The following is a 14,945-nucleotide window of genomic DNA, read 5'->3' on the forward strand; positions in this document are numbered from 1 at the left end:
GACTTTTCCAGGGGGTCTTCTTTTCTCACGAGGTGGCCAAAGTATTGGAGCCTCAGCTTCACGATCTGTCCTTCCAGTGAGCACTCAGGGCTAATTTCCTTAAGAATGGATGCGTTTGATCTTCTTGCAGTCCATGGGACTCTCAGGAGTCTCCTCCAGCACCATAATTCAAAAGCATCAATTCTTCGGCGATCAGCCGAGTAAATTGGCATATATGGGTGGAATTCAGTATGTGATAATACAATTGTTCCCATTCTGCTTGCCAGACGGAATGATCATCCCTCTCCTTCCCCCTCCAGGTCTTGTTCTGTGGGTTCTCCTGTTCCTCCAGAGAGTACAGAATGGAGTACAGACAAAGCTTAGGGCTTTCTATCCATGACCCTTGAATTGGAGCCACATTTCCTATCTCTAGGCCACACCTCTTCTGGGTCTCTTCATGAACTCTTGCATATCTGTAAAGTAAACTGAACTATGGTGATGTAAACAATAGTAGTAGAGCTCTGACCATTCTTATGTGTGTACATAACACTTTTGGGGTTCCAAAGTTTTTTGTTTTTATTTTTTACAGTATAGTGATTTTGAGATTGCTCCCATTGTTAAGAAGCAGGGGAAATGCCCAGTGAAGTGTATAAAGTTATTTTAATCACTGTGGTGTTCTGAAAGGTGTCACGTTATCTTTAGACAATCGGGAAAGCCTAATCCTTCAGCTTAAGGAAACATTAGGTACTTGGCACTTCTTTTCAAGATCTCAGCTTGTTTTCTGCTACAAGTTAGTATTAAATTAAATCGCCAAGCAATCTCAGGGCTGACAAGCAGAAGCAGAAGAAAGAAGAGGCTATGAAATCTTCAAGCTTTTACTTGTATCCCCCCCCACTCCCCCAGTGACTAATTTGCAGGGTACATTTGTTACTTTCAAGGTCAAATTACACATTTGGAAGTGATCTGAAGGCTGCCTTTTTGGGGGAAGTTTTTAATATTTGATGAGTTATTGTATAATATTTTGCTGGAAGCTGCCCAGAGTGGCTGGGGAAATGCAGCCAGATGTGTGGGGTATAACTAAAGTATCATCATCATCATCATCATCATCATCATCATCATCTGTCTTTTTGCCAGCCTGTGACATCTGGGCTACTATACCATGCAGATTACCATAACAATCATGATTAGTCTTATAAGTAATACCGTATTTTTCGCTCCATAAAACACACTTTTTTCCTCTAAGGGGAAATGTCTAAGGAGAAATGTCTGTGCGTCTTATGGAGCGAATGTGTGGTCCCTGGGGCTGGGGGGGTGGGACCCGGGCTTCCCTCGCCAGCCCCGGCAAGTGTGGGGAGCAGCGGAAAGGCTGCGTGCAGCCTTTCCACTGCTCCCTGACCTGCTCTTTGGGGCTGGTGGTGGGGGAAAACCATGCTTCCCCCACTGCCAGCTCCAGGGAGCAGCGGGAAGGCTGCGTGCAGAATTTTCACTGCTCCCCGACCTGCTCTTTGGGTCGAGCAGCTCTGGGGTAGCCCGCGAAGCCTCCGCAGGGCAGCAGGGAGCCTTCATCCTGCTGCCCTGGGGAGGTTTTGTGCGGCTATCCCTGGCTTTTGTGGGAGGTGGGGGAAGGGACAGAGCGAGGCTCTCTCACTTCCCCCACCTCCCTCAAAAGCCCCCAAGAGCTGCATTCTTTTTTTCTTGAATCCCCCCCCCCAAAAAAAGTAGGTGCAACCTTATGGTCAGGTGCGCCTTATGGAGCGAAAAACACAGTATATTAATGAGACAATCCAAAGACAGCCGAATGGTGGCAGGGCAAGGTTGAACCACTGCTGCACCTGCCAACCCATTGCCCATCCTGGCCAGGGTGGGAAGTGGGTGGAAGCAAACTGCTGTGCCAGCATGGAGCTGGTGCAGCAATTGCACCTAACTCATACCTGACGCCATCAAGTGACAGCAGTGGAGGCAGCTAAGATACCGATGGCTCCCAAAGCCAGCTTAATCTCTCCCTACCCCAGTTCTTCCTGTTTTGAAGCTTCCTGCAAGCAGAGGCCAGTGGAGGCTGTTGGGGCTTGGCACAGGGCCACTTTGGTGCAAAGGGGGCTTGGATTGTAGCCTCATGTACTCTCATTAACATTGTCATATTTTGCAAGATTAATATATCACCTGTGTTTTGGGTTCTTAATCATTTTATTGCTTTATATTATGTTTTAATTCTTTTTGTTTTGTGAGATGCCCAGAGAAATTATATTATGGGGTGGTAAATTCATCTAATAAACAAGATGTCATTTGACTGTTCCCCACCCACAGCCATTCCACCTGACTGCATCAGAAGGAAAAGTGAGTCAGCCAGGCTCCTTCCATCAGTTTGGAATTTGCTTCTTTTCCTTTCCCCCTCCTAACCCATTTCTTGTAAGCCATTTATTTGTGGACTGTCTCCAGAACATTCTAAGAGCTGGGAAAATATGGGGAGGGAGGGAGAGAGATTTGGGGCATGTAATTTCATCTTTCTGACATTACCAGATGAGGATGGATAAGTGTAGCAGACAGAATGAACTGAGGACACAATCCTCTCACATGAAATTCTGATTCTCAGTTGGGTTCGTGATTGCTCCTCCCTTTCCCCAATAGTTATTGCTGGGCTCGCTGTTGTTGTCAGTTAATGATATTGTTCCCTGCCAGCCCTTGTTATGGATGAGTGAGATATTTATCTTACAGACCCATGGTACAAACTGAAAGCACTGTAACTCAACTGCTGTGCCACTGTGGCAAGTTTGCTAGGCTATGTCATAAACTGTCTTTCAAAAATTTGGGATCTGATCCCATGTGAATTACCATTCGGTCCCATTGACATTGGTGAAACTCTACATTTTAACTCCAAGTATTTTAGCTGAGTAGTAAATTGTGTTGTCAATCTATTTCATGGAAGAGTATTGGTGAAGAGAAACGGATTCAACAGCAAACTGGAGCTTACACAAGGAACACAGATGGTCTTGAAAAAAAATTTACATTACCTCTGAGTCTTCAAAGTACAGCCATGATTCCACAAACGCACTTTGTTCTACTCACGATTAAACACATATGGTAACAAAAGGTATTAAGATTTTTTTCCTGACATAGGAAATCATACTCTGCTTTACTATTGCAGTAATAACAACTGGTCTCAAGGGTATGAAGATTGCTTGGCTTAGACACTAACCAGATGCAGTGATATCAAGCCCAGAAAACACACTGGAGTAGTATTGCCAAAATGCTCAACAATGGGTTTTAGGTAATGCAATATATATGCAATATGTGTTAAAATGCTGGAGTCTGCATGATGCAGGCATTGTTTAGACACTTTGAGGAAATGATAAGATTGTATCTAACTGAATTACAGAAATTACGTGGGAAAACAGTTGGGGAAAAGTGGTTTTATTCACATGGAACCATGGAGTCTCGCTTAAAATAGCTATATGGTACATTCTGCTATTCATCAGAAGGATATTCTGCTATTGTCAGATGCAGAATATTAATATTTTTTTCTAAAACAATTTCATAGATCATTTACATCAGAGAGAGAGAGCCAATGGGGCCAGATGGTCCAACAGAAGTAATTAATCATGTTACCATTTGAGCACAGGTCAGATAAATAGTAGTTTCCTTACTGTCCCAACAAAACTCTTAGAAATGAAAGACTCTGGGTTGGTCCATATGCTTACTCTAGTAGTAGATGACATGGTCAGGTGATTCTGCTTACCTAACCTATGGATGGTCATGTCACTGCTCATAAGAAGATATACAGTGAAGGGAGAAGCAGTGTTGAGGTTGGTGTGGTGCAAATGCACCGGCTGAGACAATCCAGTGCTCTTGCTGGTGTGTTTGCATTGTGCTGACCTCATCGAAACATCTCCCTTCACCCTCCCAGTAAGCAGCAGTGATGTGACCAACCAGAGGTCAGGTGAGCAGATCATCCACTAGTGGTTTACTCTCTTCCTTGCTGACCACTTTCTTTCCTCCTTTGCAATAACACACACACACACACACACACACACACACACACACAATCTTTCTTCCAATGTGGAACCCAAAGTGGTAAACATGTCATTCTCAGATGGCTTTCCATGTAAGAACAGACCAGATCTGCTTATCTCAAGCAGGGTTCTGGCCCCCTGCACCTTCAAAGAGTTCCATGGACAGTACTTGCAACAAAAGTTTTTTCCCTTCTCCAGTCAATCACCACATACACAAGTCAAAATTTTGCTCATTATTGACACATCCATGTTCACAAAAGAGCAAATAAAATGGTGGTGTGTGACCAAGTTCACTAGCATGCATAGATTCTGTAGCAGCTGGGGTGGTGGGGCAGAGCTACTGAGCTGCCTCCCCAAAACTGGTAGCACTGTAGCTTACCTGGATGGGAAGGGGGTGCAGAGGAGCAGCAAAATACGAAAATAGGATTTCTAATATTCTCTGTCTTGTCATAAGGTGCTTTTACAGAGTATTTTACTCTGGACTCAATGCAACTCACATACTGTATGCCAGTTTTTCTCAGGTCAGAATCCACATGGTATCACCCTCATCAAAATGCATTCCATATTTCACCTCCTGCCCCAAATTTAATCTAGATTCACCATTTCCACAGGTCTCTTTCTTTATTGGCTTTTCCGTGGAAATGGGAAATCTTGATTAATTGGGCAAATAATAAGTGGCAGCACTTTGGTAAGGATGTCACTGTGCTGATGCAGTGATAAATGGCTTTGTGGAAGTTCCCAAATGCTCATAACTGCAGTTATATTGACTGATATTTCTAAAGACATTGTGTGCTGCAGTTCTATCATAACTCTGCATGAGAATTACAATAAAAATGCAAACTTATAACAAGAAAAACTGTGTTATCAGTCCAGAATCACCAAACCCCAAATATTTCTGTTGGTGCAAAACATACATTGCATATCTAGTCTACATAATTTATTTTCAGACCACCTTGCATTTCTACCTCTCAGAGTCTGAATCCATGAAAAATTTATTATTATTATTCTTTCTGTTTCCTGAGGCAATACAATTTTCTCTTCACACCACCAAATGTAGCTTTTAATTAAATCAAGACCTCGAGCAGAGCAAAAACACTAGACACGTGTAAACTATTTGAACGGCAAATGCAAGTGTTCTGTACTTTCCATTTGCTGCTGGTTGAGGAAAAACAACAACACTTTCCTTTTAAATGCTGGCAATGCACATCCTTCCATATGTATAATGTGCAAAAGGAAAAGCCACATATGTCTGGGTTCAATAGGTTTGAGCTCACTTTTTTTGTGGCAGAGCCAAGCCACATATACGTGAAATACAATGTGTACAGATTTTTGCCCAGTATTGATTCCAGCCGTAGGGTAATGATACTTATAAAACTGTAGCTGTCTAATAAGAAATGTATTAAGAACCCTTTCTAGGTTCCCGCATGGTCATAGCAGCTCACAAATGTCTAAGCTTAAATCTACACCATACTTTTAGAAGGAAAATCCAGACAGCTATTTTTTTTTTTTTTTCAGGCTGTAATGGAAATGTTTCAGCAATATATGCAAAACTGGTGTGTGTCCCAGTTTCAGAATGAAAAATTCAAAGGAAATCCAATTCTTCCATTCATTTCAGTCATTAACTGTTTCATGTTGTATGACAGGAAAGGGAAATTTCAAGCCCAGGGGCCAAATGTCCTCCAGGTTTCACTATTCACTCCCTAGAAGTCTCCTTAGGCCCACAACCCTCCCGAGCCCTGCATTGAGAATTTTTGCCTGACTGGAATGGGCCCTTTATGCTTCTTGCATAAGTGAGTAGAAACTATGGTACTGTACAAAGGTAAAATTTACATTTGTTGATCTTCCCACTTTTGCTTTTGGCCCCATCCTTCACTAGCATGTGGCCCTCAGAAGGTTGATCTGAATGGAATGTGGTCCTTAGGCATAGAAAAGGCTTTCCTCTGGCACAAACCATGATCTCTCTCTGTGTTTGTGGGATTCTAGTATATGAACTAACCACACCATCCCGCTATCCTTCACCATCCCTGAAAACATTTACCACAACTTTTTGTGGTATAACTACCCGCAATGGTAACATAGGAAGCTCAGGGCAAGATACATACAGGGGCATATTGCAATAGCAAGCCTTGAAGATCCTACCATTTTGGAGATTCCCCTATTATATTGGATAGTTGTTTAAAAGAAGGAGGAGGAGGACGAGGAGGACGAGGAGGACGAGAAAGCTCTCTCCAGTTTTTGAACTTTACACTGTTGCTGAGAGGCTGATACAAATTGGTACTCATAGAGTATCACTTAGAATCATAGAATCATAGAGTTGGAAGAGACCACAAGGGCCATCGAGTCCAACCCCCTGCCAAGCAGGAAACACCAACACTTGGATGAGATAAGTGCTTTTTCTGCTCTCTTCCATTTCTTGAAAGGATAACACTGAACGTATGGTTGAGAGGCCTTAGCTATGCTTTAAGGAAGGGTGTGTTTAAGCTCTCTAGGCGCAGTTTCTGAGGCAAGATGTCTAGGCAATTGAATCATTCTGCTCATTAAATGGGCAATCTGGAAACATCACCTGTCCAGCCTGATCCCATTTCCAATAATAGGTGAAGTCAAGACCCATTCTCCTTAAAAGAAGGGGGGAAATGAACATTGATTCATGTTTCCTCAACTCCTGTTTCCACTTTAATGTCTGAAGTGAGATTTCTGGATTTCACTTGGAAGTCATTTGTCCATTCCCCCCACCCCACCCTCATTTTTGCTTCTTAGTAATGTATTGTATAGTAGTTTATTTATTTATTCTTAAGGTTATTTAGAAGCCAAATTTCCACCATAAATGCCCTCAGAGCTGTATCCATGATAATTAAAAGAATGAAACAAACATAAAACACATTTAAAATTAATTTATCAACACAACAGATTCATCAAGAACAAACCAGTGTGGACTAATCTTTAGAGTATGACAAGATTTTCTAACTTATATAATTTAGCATGGGTTATTTATAAAAAGACAGGACATTTCTACCAGATTTTTTTCCCTTTTTTTTTTTAAAAAAAAAAGCTTTGTGGAACTGCATATGATTACATTTGATCTAATACGGAACACAATTCTTCTGTGATTACATTTGATCTTATATGGAACACAATTCTTCTATGAAGCCATGGCCTGGTTCACATACAATGCTAAACCAAATCATGGCTAAGTGGGAATGTGGGAATGTGCAGGTTCTTACAGCAAAAATTGGGGCCATTTCACTCCTCCCCAGTCTTGTGGCTGTTTTCCTACTCAGAGCTAAGATGATTTGGCTTTGTGTTATGCATGAAACCAGGCTCATGGGTTCTCTCGCTCAAGACATATTATGAGCTATAGCTTAGTTTTGTCCTTAGTTTACTGCTCTAAGGGCTACAAACCATGAGCCTGGGTTCGATGCAATATTAAACCAAACCATGACTTAGTTCCTGGAAGCACAACAGAACTGAAGGAGAAGGGAAAACTGTCACAATTTTTGCTATCGAGTACAAGCATGCTCACATGTTCATACTTCACCATGGTTAATGATAAAAGATAAACATTATGTTCTGAGGTCCACAGCTATAATTCACTTTCCTTGTGCATCTTCAGATATCTGTCCTCATTTTCTTTTTTAAAAAAGGTTTAGTCTAATGAATGGATGAATTAAATGTCCTGCCAACTTAAAGACAGTAACACTGTGCCATTTCCATTCAATTAATTTCCTAAACATATTGTTGGAAGCAGAGCTGTACCAAGTATTGGCTACCCATGCCTGTACAAAAAACTGTCTGACTGCTAATTTAATCAGGAATTATTTTCCTTCAGGCCAGTCTGTGTGAATGGTGCTGGACACAGTAAGGACAAATACCAAACCAAGCCTTGAAACATATTGTTTCTGAAATGTATTACTGCCCTTTGTCTGTGTTCATTCAGGCTGGATGTTTTCCTGAGAAAATTTTCCTGTGCCTCCTTTTTTCCCAGGTCACTCATAGACCCACTGACTTCCTGCTGGTGTGAGACAAATATCTGGGGAGCCCTTCCAATTGAAAACCATATTCTACATTACTCAACTTTTCTCCCACCCCCTCAGTCCCTTTCCTTAGGTCTACTGTCCAAGCAGTACTATAATTATGAGTACAGGGCAAACAAGCACTCCTTTTTAAAATTAACAGGTTTATCCCTTTGGTTTCTGTCCCTAGCTAACAGGCTCTTAGTATAGAACCAGTGAGCTATCCAGAGATATAGTTGCTGCTGAGTTATAATCATCACATAAGACCTGGAACATTAACCTATCCTGAAATGTTAGCAATGTCTAGATTTTGATCCACTTCTATCACCTGTGGCCCAGAGGACAGCTCTTGCAAGCTGTCAACTCACTTTGGCTTCTGCACTAAGTTCTGTCACAGGTTTGGGACAGTATGAGATTAATCTGAAGGGGGTTAGAGTTGATATGTAGACATGCCATTAGATTTACTGCATAAGACTTGTTTCTTTACCACAAAGCGTGCCTGAATGGCCGTTCCCCACTGTTCCCGGATCAATACCACAGAAGATGGCTGGGAACATGTAGTGTCTCTGAAGAGAAGGGAGAATAATGTGGTGTCACTTCTATGCTCACCTCAGAAAGCCAGGCTTTTGTTCTAGATGCATGATAGAGTCTCTGTGAGCCATGTGAGCTTGCTAGAGTGTTTAACCTAATCCCCTAAACCGGGGATTTCTGTCTACTATATGTCAGCTCCCTACAAAAGCACTTTTCTTCACTTTTACTCATTCAAAGCAGTAAAGCTGAACCTTCTTGCTGAGGTGCAGTTGAAAATGCAGTGCAAATAGACCTCCAGAGGAATCTGGGTTGAGTGAATGGTAATGCCTTGTGCTTCTTATACAGCAGGATATTCCGCACAGTTTCCAACGCCATGTGCAAAGAGGTGATTTTGTTGGTTTCCCCTAATAGAGTCCTGACTAAGGAGGTGATTGCCTTTCAGGACAAACAGTTACAGCAACTATGGTGAAAGGTGATTAAAGAGTACTACACCGAGTCATGTTTTGGCCTTGATGTGGTGCCAGCTGGCATGGAAGCTGCAGAACAAACCTTTGCTTCAACTTCTTCCCCTCCTGCTACTAAAATCTTATCAGTCTCTCTCTTTTTGCCTCAAGAAAGGCATTTCTGCAGATGTTTCAGGGAGGATACAATTAGCCCTTTTCTATTGTATTTGTAGGGACATTAGGGCTTCTTTCCAGAATGAAATAACACTGCTTCTCTCAGGACTATTACTCAGCCAGAGAGTAGGGTGTTCTGCAGGAGCTTGTTTGATGGTTTTGCAAAAGGATGAATGAAACTGTTTAAAACAGAGCTGGGGCTGGGCACCCTCATGATTCAAGAGACCTCACATTGCAATTGGGCCATGCCACGCTCATAGAACAAATTGAGATCCATGTGACATCTTCTGTCTTTCCTTTTTCAAACTGCAGAAAGTCTGTCTTTTTCCAGAACAGAAATGTAACCTCAATTGCCAGAGGTGGAGCTGTCTGTAGGACTCTACTGTAATCTTTTTTTAAAAGATTGGGGTGGGTGGGGATGAAGTGGACAGAGGCATAAAGTTATCACAGCTCAGCGCATGTCCACTGTAACACCTATGGTACACATCATTTTATGACTTTGGTTATTACTATTATTTAAATAAATTATTTAATTTTAAAAATCCACACACAAATGATTAAACATGATTCTGGTAACCATCATTTTAGCAACATGGTTCAAGACAGTGACTGGAAAGCATGTTTTAGAAAGAAAGAAAGAAGAAAGAAAGAAAGAAAGAAAGAAAGAAAGAAAGAAAGGTGAATCATAATGGTGTAATACTTGTCTTTCCTAGGAAAGCTGCCTCACAGACAGTAGCTGAAGAGTGAAACCATGGAAGACCATGGAAGACCAAGAAGAAAGGTAGGAAATCTGTTATTTCATTTCCTGATAGTACACTTTAATGTGACTGAACCATACAAATCTTCTGTCACTTGCTTCGAAAATCTCTTTGGGTTATAAAGCAGGATACATGTGTTCTAAATAAATTAATAAAATGTCTTGCTATCACAGTTACTTGAAAGACAATGGATTTCACTTTTTGCATTGTAGAAACAAGATGCCCACTGGTGCTTGTGGACGTGATGGAATGTGGATTGTGAAACCTGTTTTCTAGATCTTACGTACTCTACAAAGTCATGTGCAAGACTTGGATCTATAAATGTTACCATAATAGACTGCAAAAGAGGTGGTTTAATAAAAGCAAATTGAAGTTGTGGCTTACGCTTTAAGGCAGCCAAGCCAGGTGATTCCCTTTTGGCATGCTTTGATTGCAAAACTGTATGCATTTTTTATTGTAAAGAAATGTTATAAAGGTGTCATAACCACTTCCAAAATATTATGAGTGCTGGCTGTAAGCTACTGAGGTGTTTCTCAAGACTGTGAGTGAGATTTTCTCTAAAATTCAGTCAGGATTTTGTTCAGTTGGGATATTGTTTATTCTTTTTTTTAAAAAAAAAAAATAACCTGTGCTTAAATTGGATGCTTATACTTTGAAGGAAAAGCAGTCACATGGGACCTGATCTGAAAAGCATTCTTTTTTTAAAAAAATCATTTTTAATTTTTTAACAGTGTTCTATGCATTTAAATCATTTCCAATTTTTTACACATCTGAGATTACTTGAATCCCTGGACTTCCCCCCACCCCCACCCCCTGGTTTCCAATATTTATCTGTTCTTTCTGCTGCATCTAATTACATTTTTCAAATTCATTTTATATCCATTTTTAACTTTAGCCTTATTACATTATAAGTGTTATAACAATCCTGCTAACGTTTTAAATATCTACAGTGATCTTTAAGGTACTCTATAAATTTTTCCCACTCTTTACTGAATTTCTTATCATACTGGTATCTGATCTTCACAGTCATTTGTGCCATTTTGGCATAGTCCATCATCTTGGTTATCCATTCTTCTTTGGTTGGGACTTTCTCTTCTTTCCATCTTTGGGCAAAAAAGCATTCTTGCAGCTGTCGATGCATACATAAGCAGTCTTTTCAAGTCCTTTGGTATTTCATCTCCTGTTACTCCCAATAAGAAAGTCTCTGGTTTTTTGACAAAAGTTATCTTAAACATTTTTTTTCCAATTCATTATATATCATTTCCCAGAATTCTTTTGTTATTTTGCATGTCCACCACATGTGGTAGAACGTACCTTCTTTTTCCTTACACTTCCAGCATAAATTGGTAGTGTTTCTATACATTTTTGCTAATCTTATAGGTAGTGCTTCTTTTCTTAAAAAATGTTTGGGGGTACTCTCATTTTCCTACTCATATTGAAATACTGCCCCTCATTGAGGCCAAACTTAGCTTCACAAAATGTTCAGGGTGATGCGTACCCCTGCATACGCCCAGAAAAAGCACTGCTTATAAGAGTCAAGTCCCAATGATACATCAGTTTCATATAGTTCTGTTTCAGTGTACAACAAGCTGATCTGAAAAGCATTCTTGATCCAGAAAAGGGGGGGCATATTGCTGTTTCCCCCTCAAAATAAAGGTCACCAGTTTAAGCCATTTCATAATATGTAGGTTTTGGGTAGGGGTTTGGGTGGCACTGTGGGTTAAACCACAGAGCCTAGGACTTGCCGATCAGAAGGTCAGCAGTTCAAATCCCCGCAATGGGGTGAGCTCCCGTTGCTCGGTCCCTGCTCCTGCCAACCAAGCAGTTCAAAAGCACATCAAAGTGCAAGTAGATAAATTGGTACCATTCTGGCGGGAAAGTAAACAGTGTTTCCGTGCGCTGCTCTGGTTTGCCAGAAGCGGCTTAGTCATGCTGGCCACATGACCTGGAAGCTGTACACCGGCTCCCTCGGCCAGTAAAGCGAGATGAGTGCCACAACCCCAGAGCCGGTCACGACTGGACCTAATGGTCAGGGGTCCCTTTACCCCTTTACCTTATACACCACTTGGCTGTAAAAAGAAAAGAAAACCCCTCTAAGTGGTTTACAACTTTGTAAAATAAGCATTAAAAGCAAACAACAACAACAAAAACCCAGAAGTGATAGAAAAGCAGGAAGAAATTTGCACTCCCCTTGTTCCACTCTGATCCATCAGAGTGTTTTGGAAATTTTGTTTTCAAATATAGCAATTGTGAATGCTTATTATCTATAGGGAAAAGCCTGACTATTTCTTTATGGTTTATCCCTATTTGTCCCTATATGCATTTTTCATGATGTGCAATTAGTTTTCAAGCAGATCAAAATTTGTCCACCTACTGGATAAGTGTACCTGCCTCAAGTGGCAAGTTCCTGTCAAAATGGTGGCTCTTTGCCCAGGGAAACAAATTAGTCATATTTCTTCTCAAGAAATCTGGAGAGTTTTCAAGCATTCATTAGTCTGCCTATCCTTTGAATAGCTCTGGCTCTAATTCTCTTACTCTCTAGACAGGACATAGAACCCTAGAATGATGTGGTTTAATTTAATGAACTCCTGGAGAGGTGAAACAGTTGCCCTCAGTCCCATCTGGTTTCAGGGTAATAAAGGAAGAAATCTGACTAGGGATTCCATCTTCAGATTCGTGGATGAACAGCTAGAATGTAGCAGTCCTCTCAAATGTTGCTGGTTTTCTAGTTAAAGTAACGCTGTTTTGATTTGGAAAACTGAGCATAATACATTGTTCAAATGTGATACATCCACCAATTACTATATATAAGACAGAGAAGAATAATGTGGGCAGTTTTGAATGGGAAAAGATGGGTCAAAGTTCTTCTTTTCTATTTCATTAATTCATCCAATCAATCAGTGCTTTTTTCTGGGGGGGGGGGGAACACAGGGTACCCCTAAACATTTTGTGAATACAAATTTAATAAATATAACTACTAAAGAATAGCAGTCTAGAGTCATGGCCCAACTACCAAGAAGGCCTGATCTTTCATCACCACCTGCTTAACCTTTGCAGATGATAACATCTTAAATGGGATTTATTCAGATGATGTCAGTGCATGTTCAGACCTGTGAATACACAAATGGTCCCTGAAAAACCTAAGCTTTATAGGTTAAAATTAGTACTGTGCTGAAAAATTTTCCCACATTTCTTTGTTTCTTTACCACTTTGTTTCTTTATCAATGGGAGAGGAATTTTTTTGGTAAAATTCTCATGGGTGGTGCAGAGCTTTCTTGTGCCTGCCTTGCTTTCAAAGTGGCCAAGATAAGCGTTCTTTCTTTCATTCTGCAAATAATCTCTCTAGTGATCTGCACTCTGCAGCCTTCCTGGCTGCATGCCTTTACTTAAAAAAAAAAAAAAAACCACGTCATTTTCAGCTGCTGATTGTTGTTATTTTTCTTTTAAGTGAAACTTTCTTACTTTTAAACATATGAGTGTAGAAAGTTTTTCTTTGAAGGTTAAAGAGAATGGACTTCCCATAAAAACAGCATCAGCAAGTGCACTGATCTCAAGCATAAGGTAGCTGGCCTGCCCAGCTTTCCCATGCTTGAAATTTATGGAGTAACTCCTCCCATGCGACTTTTTCAGATTAGGAAGTGCAAGCAACCAGGGAGGCTGCAGAGTGCTGCACAAATGCTAAACTGAAAGAGAGAGGAAAAAACACACACCATCCATAGCCACCTTGCAACAGTAAAGTAAGTTCAACCTTTCATTCCCCAAATCCTAAAGACATTCTCAGGAAATTCTAAAGCATTCTGAGCATGAGTTAAAAAAATAAAGCCTCTTTCACAGGGAAGCAACACTTTTGAGAAATTAGTGGATAGGTTTTGTCAGCGGACTAATTAAAACCAACACTGAGTCATGCTTAGAAACTTACGTTAACCCAGGTAGGCTGTTTCAAAAGTGATGAAGTATATTTCAGGCAACTATAACTATCAGCAATCTAGCAGCTATATTTTTTATTTTTAAAAAAATCAAAGTTTGAGCCTTCAAAGCAGCCTCAAACATGACCCATTGCAGTAGAATACATACCAGCGTGTTACCAGATTATGTATTTAGTGAGTACAGATTTCTGTTCCTCAGTTCTCAGTACTACTTTGGATGTTACAATGCAAATTCTGCTAACCACCTCCACACTCATTTCTCCATTCCAGGGCCAAGGCTTGTATGTGATGTCTGAAGGTTTTGCACATTGAGTTATGTGAGCTATAGACATGACTTCGGCCTCTGCAATTTTCTTGTAGAGATCATTTCCAGACATAACAAGCGAGATCACCAGTCGGTTGCAGAAGAGACATCACAGAACGTCAATGTCTCATGTTCAGAATGTCAGAAGCCGCTCTCAGTCTCCAGTGGGATTAGCAACAACCTAGCTGGCAAGATTGCTTAAAGAGGAACAAAAACAAAGCCCCTTTGCATAGTTATAGCCTAGCGTCTCTACCCTGTAATGTGAAACACAGTAATGTGTATTTATTACAAAATTGTTTAAACTTCCAGAGTTTATTAAACATAAATATATAATATTACCAAGGCATTATTTTGAAATGTTAATTATACCTTCTTTACGATTTCCCCTGGTGGCCCTGGTTACATTAATGTTAGGGGCAAAACAAAGAAGTTAAAATCTAAAGAGTGCTTATTGCTACAAGTAACAGCATGACAAGAAACCTGCCTTTCACCAGAATGAAGTTCACCCTAGGCAATGGCTGTTAGGCTATCAAAGGGCATAGTTCTATAGGGATGAGATTTTAAGTATAACAAATTGTCTGTCGACAGGCTGAAATGCCACACAGGGATAGACTGTCCATTCAAAGAGCAGAAACCTCACTTCTCCGACACATAAATGGGGGAAATGTCCATATAACATGCCATCAGGCCTCTTCGATTCAAGTTTGTATCCCTAAGCAGGGAACCCAATGCATGTACATCAAGATGTACTTACAACATTTGTTTGGGAAGGGTTGTAGCTCTGAGATAGAATAACTGCATTGCATGCATAAG

At 40.6% G+C, this 14,945-nt stretch overlaps 1 long non-coding RNA gene across 3 annotated transcripts in view; it reads left to right on the forward strand.

Moving 5' to 3' along the window:
• The window catches only part of LOC307214359, a 55,522-nt gene extending 45,124 nt beyond the window's left edge, over positions 1-10,398 (forward strand). For 2 of the 3 annotated variants that reach the window (XR_013837970.1, XR_013837972.1), the window contains 2 exons: positions 9,858-9,925; positions 10,115-10,398. This is a non-coding gene — a long non-coding RNA (uncharacterized lncRNA). Of the gene's footprint in view, positions 1-3,121; positions 3,245-9,857; positions 9,926-10,114 lie in introns of all 3 variants that reach the window. The other variant, XR_013837971.1, reaches the window with a different exon arrangement.
• The last annotated feature ends 4,547 nt before the right edge of the window (positions 10,399-14,945 follow it).

This window comes from Podarcis cretensis (assembly GCF_951804945.1).
Source record: "Podarcis cretensis genome assembly, chromosome: 4".
Lineage (NCBI taxonomy): Eukaryota > Metazoa > Chordata > Lepidosauria > Squamata > Lacertidae > Podarcis > Podarcis cretensis.